General features: G+C 34.3%; 1 long non-coding RNA gene across 1 annotated transcript; it reads right to left on the reverse strand.

The window, feature by feature from the left end:
* Positions 1-978: 978 nt before the first annotated feature.
* Positions 979-2,940, reverse strand: LOC133675040 (uncharacterized). The gene is made up of 2 exons (XR_009835326.1): positions 2,018-2,940; positions 979-1,784 (listed from the first exon to the last, which is right to left on the reverse strand). It is a non-coding gene; the product is annotated as an uncharacterized LOC133675040 (long non-coding RNA).
* Positions 2,941-8,277: the final 5,337 nt, after the last annotated feature.

Consider the following 8,277-nt stretch of genomic DNA (forward strand, 5'->3'; position numbering starts at 1 on the left):
TCTTACGGTTGGGTGATTTTTTTAGGGCGAATTATATATTATTCCTTAGCTTCTCTTTCTATATACTTTTTAAAAATATATATTTATTTGAAAATATATTAAATTAATATTTTGTATTATTTTTTAATAATTTTAAAATACTAATATTAAAAAAAATTATTTTTGATATTAATAAATTAAAATGATTTAATAACATAAAAAAATAATTTAAAATAAATAATAAATAATTTTTTGAAAAAGCATAACGTGAACACAAAGATAAGAATGCTGAAAACCTCAATCTTCAAACTTCGGCTTTACATATAAATAGATTGATTTATCTGTGAATAAAATATAATTGTTAAAGGAAGAAAAGAAGTGAAAGAAACTCACGAAAATAAACAAGCACAAACAAATATTTGTTTTTTTTAACAAGAAATAAATTTTATTATTATTATTAATATAGATATTTAAGTTAACTTACGTGTATTTTAATTAATTTTATAAATCCTAATTTAATTTACTTTGAGGGATATTGACCTGATTTTACTGTTAAAAAAAAGTAATAGTAATTTATTCAAAAAATGTGCCCCAACAATCTCAATAAAAAAAAAACTTTTCCATGCAATTAGCATTTAGCATATTGAATTATTATGAACTTTCAAGAGTTTTTGGTTCTTGGTTAACCCACGGGGGGCAAAAACCCAGAAACACAAATTTAATTTTAATATATTTATGAAGTGTTGAGGTAAAAAAGAAGAATCTTTTCGTTAAGAAATTGTTATCGAATTTAATTTTAATTAACACGTTTAGGGATGCTCTTCTTCGTTAAAAAAATAAATCAGTGATGCCATCCCTATAGAATTTTCTATGTAGGTGGCCAGCGGGACAGCTGAGGAGCCATGAGAAACTTTCACTTCAAACTCGCAGTTTCCTACCAGACACAGGATTGTCGTAGCCTAGGATTGTCGTAGCCTAGGATTTCCATAAGCTCACCAGTTTGATCAATGCACTATGTAATTTGGCTAAATTTGAATGTTAAAACTATAGTCTAGACAAAATTATTAGATTTATATTGTACCCTTGAATATGCAAGCAGTTTCCTGCTGCATGAATACGTCAACCATCCAGAGCCTAGCATCAAGAACGAAGACAGCAAAAGAAAGCATGACGGATCACCAAGCATCCATGAAATTGGGCACCATACCCTGACGTATCCGGTGAAATACAACTATGAATCTATGGCTGTTACCACCCACGAATCGCCTCATTCCTGTGGCAGCCGCTGCCAAAACTATACCAACTATCCCTCCTACAGCACCCGCCGGCCCCACAGCGACCCCTGTTGCCGTCCCTGTATTTTCCGCAATTCTCCAGTGAAAAGATGACCTCCCTTTTATCAACTCCTGAGCCTCCTGAAGAAAACATTGAAGGCAAATGATAGCCAAAATGCTCTGCTATGAACTGCTCCCGTAATGCTTTTGCACTGCAATGGTGTTAGCAGTGTAGCATCTAAAGAGACCTACCTGCCTCATCTGCTGATTTTATGCAAAATCCATTTAGAAAAAAGAGAGATTGAGATCTGTATGCAGGAAATATGTAACACCAGCACTGTATACATACTTTATTTAAATATTATCAACCAACTATTACCACTTCCCATGCTCTCAAGGCAAGAGGGTCCATGCTAGCTCTTGTGCTTCTATCTACGGAAGATGGAACAGCAGCAGCAGCAGCAACAGTTCCATCCATGAGCGAGGAGAATAGCACTTCCTCAATATTGTCTTCCTTGTCTAGGCGTAAGACTGCAATGGCATGATTTCAAGATATTCAGATGTCATTCATGTATAGAGAGGCAGGGAGGCAGCTATTTTTTCAACAGCCTATCTAGATACAGAATTTCATGCATATAACTGATACAATTTCTTCAAAATAGGGAATCTACGGGCCTGGTGAGAGCATAACTAAGTTGTTTCTGCATATGAACAATTTATCAAGATTTTGTCATCTCTGTGTATATTGTAACAATATAAAATACCTTCTTGAGGAAAGAAATAAACACATGAACCCAGCTGCTATCATGCTAGTCCTAGCCCTCTTGGCATTTTCCTCGACCCAGGATCTTCAACATCCTTCATCTGGTAATAATGGGGAGCTATTTCTACCAGCCAGTCTGGCTTTAGTTCCTTTACTTGCCTCATGACTCCTTGGAAGTAAGAACCAGCTCGTGGTATATAACCCATGTTGGAAGCACCCACAACAACCTTGAGCTGGGGTGAAAGTGAACCGTCTGTGGGATGTTTCACAGTTCTGTAGGATCCATTCTTCTGTAGCCTAGCTGAATGGGGAAAAACCCAGATGCTATGGACTTCTTTATCGCATCTAAACCATTGGGGTTGGACGATAGCTCAATTTCAACCATCTCCGAAAGGCCCTCCAACTGGTTTCGTACATCTCTTGCTCGCTTCATACTCACTATATTTGGTCAGATTGATTCATTATTTAGCTCAATCAGGCAGCTGTGATTGCCATTTTATTTTTACAAATAGCAGATTGCACTGTTGCATCCAATAAGGAGAAATTACCATTACACAGGATATAGTTTTAGATTTTGCCTTACCTGAACCCATCAATCAAAAGGTGAATCGCATTGCCGTCAGTGTTTCTGGGTTCCTCTTTTTGGAAATTATACAAAAGCAGCAATGCTTTGTATGGGATTGTAGTTTGTACATATTGGGTCTCTGGACTCCATTTTTTTAGCAAATGAAGCATACATCATATTATTTCTGTTGACAAGCCATTTTTGTTCTTGAGCCAGTTTCTTCACAAGATTTTTTTTTTTGGCATCAATCCTGTGATTTTTATCGTTTTTCTAAGCCCAAATTCACCTGAGAATCACTAATTTGATTGGCAAGGATGGTTGACAAATATCCCAGAGCAAGCCTCTGTGGAATGCGTGTGGTGGGGGGAGAGAGCGCTAAACTACTAAAGATAAGATACAAATGGCCACTAAAAGCTCTAGTCTTGCTACATGGACAAGCAAATGGGCTACTCATCTACTTGTGATTTGGAGAAGAGTTGATCTTCATAATCTTTCACGTTGCCTCTAGGATTCTCTTGAAATCTTTCACGTTGCTCGCTTCCAAGATTTACTGAATAGAAGTCCAAGCTGTAGTCTCTGAGTACTTTAGGGAGACCCTAAGCACGATTGAACTGGTAGAGATGAATAGTTGAAACAAGATCCTGTTATTATACTAACAGCTATAGAAACTCAGATTATTTACACAGAAAAAAAGTGTGGTTTTAAATCAGGAGAACCTGTGCACACAGTTCTGCTTTTATGCTAATAGTTGTTGAATTTGAAGCCCGATTTAGCAACATTGGTGGTTTCATAACCTATCCAAAACATGGGTGGCAACCATACCTTTAAGCAAACAGCATACTGTATTTACAATGAAAGTTTAATAATATATTTTCACATAAGAAAGGGGCTTGTAATAAACCTTGTGAGCAGGAAGATCCAGGTCCTTGTTCTCTTTTACTGTTTTCCCTGCCTGCCACAGGCTGAAAGAAAATCCTGTAGAAAAAGAATCGGAAATCCGTCGCCTCAGTTGATCAACCTGTGTAAGACATCATATCAGTCTACCAACAGAAAATTTCAATTCTATGCATTTGAAAAGGTGGTTTTCTCCTGTAATTTTACTCATTTTTTATTCACAATCAACCACATATCAGTTCGTGTGATCCATAAAGCAATTTCAGATAGATGAATTTGGCCTGGATGTCATACTACCAATGTAACTCCAATCAGTTGTGCAAACAAAACAAGCTACAAATCAAAGACCAGGACTTTAAAAGAAGTATAATCCCTTGAAACCAATATCAATTAGAAACATACAAGTTCTAAGGTTGGATTCACTACTATTCTTATCATAAGGGTGTGCTCAGGTTACCTGCTCTTTAAATTGCTCCTCCTTTTCTTCATAGCTAGGCAACGCAGCAACCTCTCCACTTTGTGTAAATTAACAGAAGCAGAAACATTTCAATTAAACATGGCAAAAAAAAGGAGATAAAATACGAAGCATAGACAAAAACGTTAGCGAGAAAGGTGGAAATGAGAGGATCGCTACTTCACTGAGGGCAGTTTTTTTATGAGCCTCGGGTTTAGCAACTTCATCCCGTAACTGCAGAATTATAAACATTAGAAAATGCTAAATCAAACAAACAGTTGCCAGAGGGCCAGAAGAGAAGCAGGCACAGGCAGAAAAATGCACAAAATACCTTCTGAATATCTTCCCTTAGAACAGGCTCCAGATACTCAAGTGGAGTCTGAATGGACAGTCAAAAACAGGGCAAACATTCAGCATAGGACAAGAGGTATATTCATTGAGCAGAAGTCCTTCGGTCATCTTAAAAGAATCTCATCGGCATAAATCAGACCTTTGTGTTGATCACGTATAACAAACAGCAGTGTAGTTTTACTTGGCCTGAATAGATTCATCGTGACCTGGGAAGTGCATGGGAAATGGAACCTGGGAAGAGCATGGAAAATGGACTATCACGTATAATGAACCCACGATGACATTTTAGTCACAGGCAAACAAACAGCAGATCGGTTGGTGATCACTGCCATTTTGAGGGTTTTTTAGATGAGTTGTCGTAGTTTATCATTCAATATTTATAACTTGATTTGTATTATGAATAGATGTTCAGAACTTTATTATCTTTATTTTGTTTTATTTTTGAGATTTTTCTCCGGTATTTCAAATTAAGAAGTTAAAGGTATAATTTTATTCTTTATTCGTAAATCAATGTAAACCAAAGGTAAAAGCTATACGCTAAATCAATTAAAAAAATTATTTTGAAACAGTTATCGTTGAAGGTACAAGTCATTTGGGCAGTATCACCATAAGTTTTTGTGAAGTTGTTTGGATACTTTTGAATAATATAAAAAATAATTTTATCTTGTCCAAAATTTCCCTAATGAAGAAATTTTCCACTAAAAAAAGATATAACAAGCTTCTTCAACTCTCTACATAAAAATAATTGTTATTTATGAAATGATTAAATTGTCCTTCATATAAAATAAAAAAATAAATAAAACAGATCAAAACAAGAAAAAGTTTAAAAATATTAACGAGTTTTACCTAAGTCATAAGTCAATTTGGGTTTTTTCTAGGTCAAGCTAAGTTAATTATTTCTCTATTTTTTTAAAAAACTCAAATCTCTATTATTGACTTATCAATTTGATTCAGAAGTTATGATCTGATTCACGGATTTACTAAGAACAAGGTTTTTGCATTTCAATATAATGACAAAAATTATTATTATTATAATTTTAAAATTCAATTTAAAAATTAACCCATAACAAGGTCTAAATCACATATTAGATTAATTGTTTTTATGAGATACCATCATATTTATAGGGAGGGCAAGATGGGAGTTTACCCATTTTCAAGGGAAGAATTTATAAGCAAGCGCTCGAGACCCGTGATAAGATATAAGGCTTGAAGCCCAAAATATAAACTGGGTTGCTGAGACCAAGCAAAATAACTAGCTCCATGCACAATTAGCCTGGCCCAACTTATAGCCCAATCGTACATGCTCACAATGGATGTTTTTACTATATTTATATTTTATTCATTATTCAATGAATAACAATTTTAAATATTTATATTATATTTATTAGATTTCGAATATCTAATGTTTATTATATAATTACTATTGTTATTCAATATAAAATAAAATAATAATACCCTCAAGACAAAACAAAAATCTATCTAGCCTGCTCATTTTTAGGGTCCAAATACTGAAAGCTATTTCGTCATTCAATGCGAATTTTATTTTTGTACGATCTGGCCGATCCAAGATTGAAACCGGATCGGGTTAAAAAAAAAATAAAAAGAATTATAATCTAATTGACTCGGTTGACCCGGCAAAACTTGATAAAAAATCCAGTTGCAATCCGTTGATTTTTGTTTTTGTTTTTTTATTAAAACAACACCGTTTTGATTTTTTTTTAAAATAGAAATTGACCCGGGTGATCCGGTCAAAACCCGGAACCCCGGTCTTGAACCGAGCCGGATTTAAAAAGTATGCCCAATAGTTTGCATAGCATAGCATGGTAATGAAAAAGAAGAAAAACAAATTATTTTATTTAATACCAAATAAAGTATAAATAAATTGACGCTCTTACACTATATTTGAATAAAATAAAATAATAAAAAATATAGTTTGTTATTTAAAAAGATAATTAACGAGACACCGGAACATGATCTTTTTAGGTAGATAATTACTTTTGAATAGTAATTCATAATTTAATAGATAGTGATTAGATAAAACTTTTGAAATTAAAAATTACCGGTTTGTTTACAATATTCAACAATTATATTGATTTCTTAAGAAGCATTGTTCTAGAATATATAGTTAGCATTTTATGCTTCTTCTTCTTTTTCAATGTCTCTCTTTTGAGGAAAATATAATTTCAATTAAATTGGCTGAACATTGAACTTATTTGAGCAATAAAGTTACTTATTTTTCAGATTTTAGAAAAATATGTGTAGGAGATCTTAGAGAGTTTACAAGTAGAGCTTGTCTACTGCTTGAGGCCCTTTTTGTTCCTAATGTTTTTTTTTTGGCATATTTAGATCAGTTTTTTGCTTGAGGCCAAATCCATCTTTCCAGTACCATAAAAACAATCCATATATATTTTTTAAAAATTATTTTTAATAATCTGATCTATATTATTGGTTTTTGTTGGACCTAATTCGAGAATTGATTAGAAAAAGAGCTTGAATTGTTAAGTGAGTTAATTTGTGGAACATCAAATCAATTATTTTTATTAAAATAAAATTGGTTTTTCTTCCTTGATGTTGATATAATTGGATTTGAATTGGTTTAATCAGGTCAACCGAGTCCAGAAAAACTTAATCTTATAATTTTATCAAATAAATATTTTATTTAATTCAATTAAAAAATTATAAGATAAAATTAGATTCTTAATCTCAGATTATCAGTCCACCAATCCAGCCCATGTTTAACAACTGTTATAATCTGACAATGACGATGGCGTGCTAAGGAGTACCAATCCTTTAGAAGTACATGATTAGCCAAGTTTAGCAAAAGCACTAGAGCTTCTCGCAAGAGGTCTTTTTCACCGAACAGGCCGACCTTCGATCCACAAGCAAAACAGCCGGCGGAGAGGCCCAAGCTTGACCGAGATCTTCTGATTTCTATGAAGCCCAGGTTCTTACAGCTTCCACGGAGCGCTTCAACACAAAGAGTGCTTTCCCTTTGTCCATTCTTTAAATTACAAACAGTTCAGCAGGTGCCTGAGTTGATGTCTTCAAGAGACGTCAAAGGCTGAAAAACTGCAATTTCTCAAGCCATAGTCCCCGACTCTCAGTCTTCTGGAAAGGTTGATCGTTCAGTCACATCTGGATCCAGCTTCCCCGTTTTGAAGAAGCTTGGATTTCCTTTCTTCTATCCACTTCCGAAGACCGGCTTCTACCCTATTCTTAACCCTCCGATGAGGTCACTCTCGTTGGTCCGGTGGCTCCGGCTGGATTGAAACCCCTATCGTATGGCATCATACCAACCTTTAGTTTTTGTTAGAGCTGACCCCGATTGAGCCAACAGGGAAGATTTCCCCACCAAAGGCTTCTCCAGACACCAAAAATAAATGGTAGAAGTAGAGTCCATTCTAGGAGTTATAAGCTCGAGTTCAATTTTTATATCAATGCAGATATTACATGTAATAGTGGATAAAAACATTTAAAATAAATTTGGAACACACTCAATCCAACTTTCTTGTTAGGTTGATATTGAAGGTGCTGTCCAAGATCTGCTTTTTAAAATACATACCATTTTAAAATACAAACCATGACAATTAACAACAAGCTCGAGTTAATTTTTTTTTAATATATCGTTATATATAATTACAAGATCAAAACCGGTCATCCTTATACATTCGCCATCGTCCATGTTTGATCAGACAAGAAGATGAGTTAAATTCTTCGAAACCTTGCTTCAAAGTTTCCTTAAAAGTATAGGATGGTACCACCATAGGCTGAAGAGGCAGTTATAGGAAATCAGACAAGAAGATGAGAATTAGATTTTATAGTTGAAATTTCGCTCTCAAACATGAGGTGGTCTCCATCAACAGCAGATTAGTTGTTTTTGGATGGAATACAAATTCTTCCAAAGTACGTTTTTACACGAGCAAACTTGCTTTGCTTCAATTATCTTAAATTTTAAGCCTTCTCAACTAATTCGCATGCCTAAGTAATCATTAAGCAA

The sequence above is a fragment of the Populus nigra genome, chromosome 16 (assembly GCF_951802175.1).
Source record: "Populus nigra chromosome 16, ddPopNigr1.1, whole genome shotgun sequence".
In the NCBI taxonomy this organism is placed as follows: Eukaryota; Viridiplantae; Streptophyta; class Magnoliopsida; order Malpighiales; family Salicaceae; genus Populus; species Populus nigra.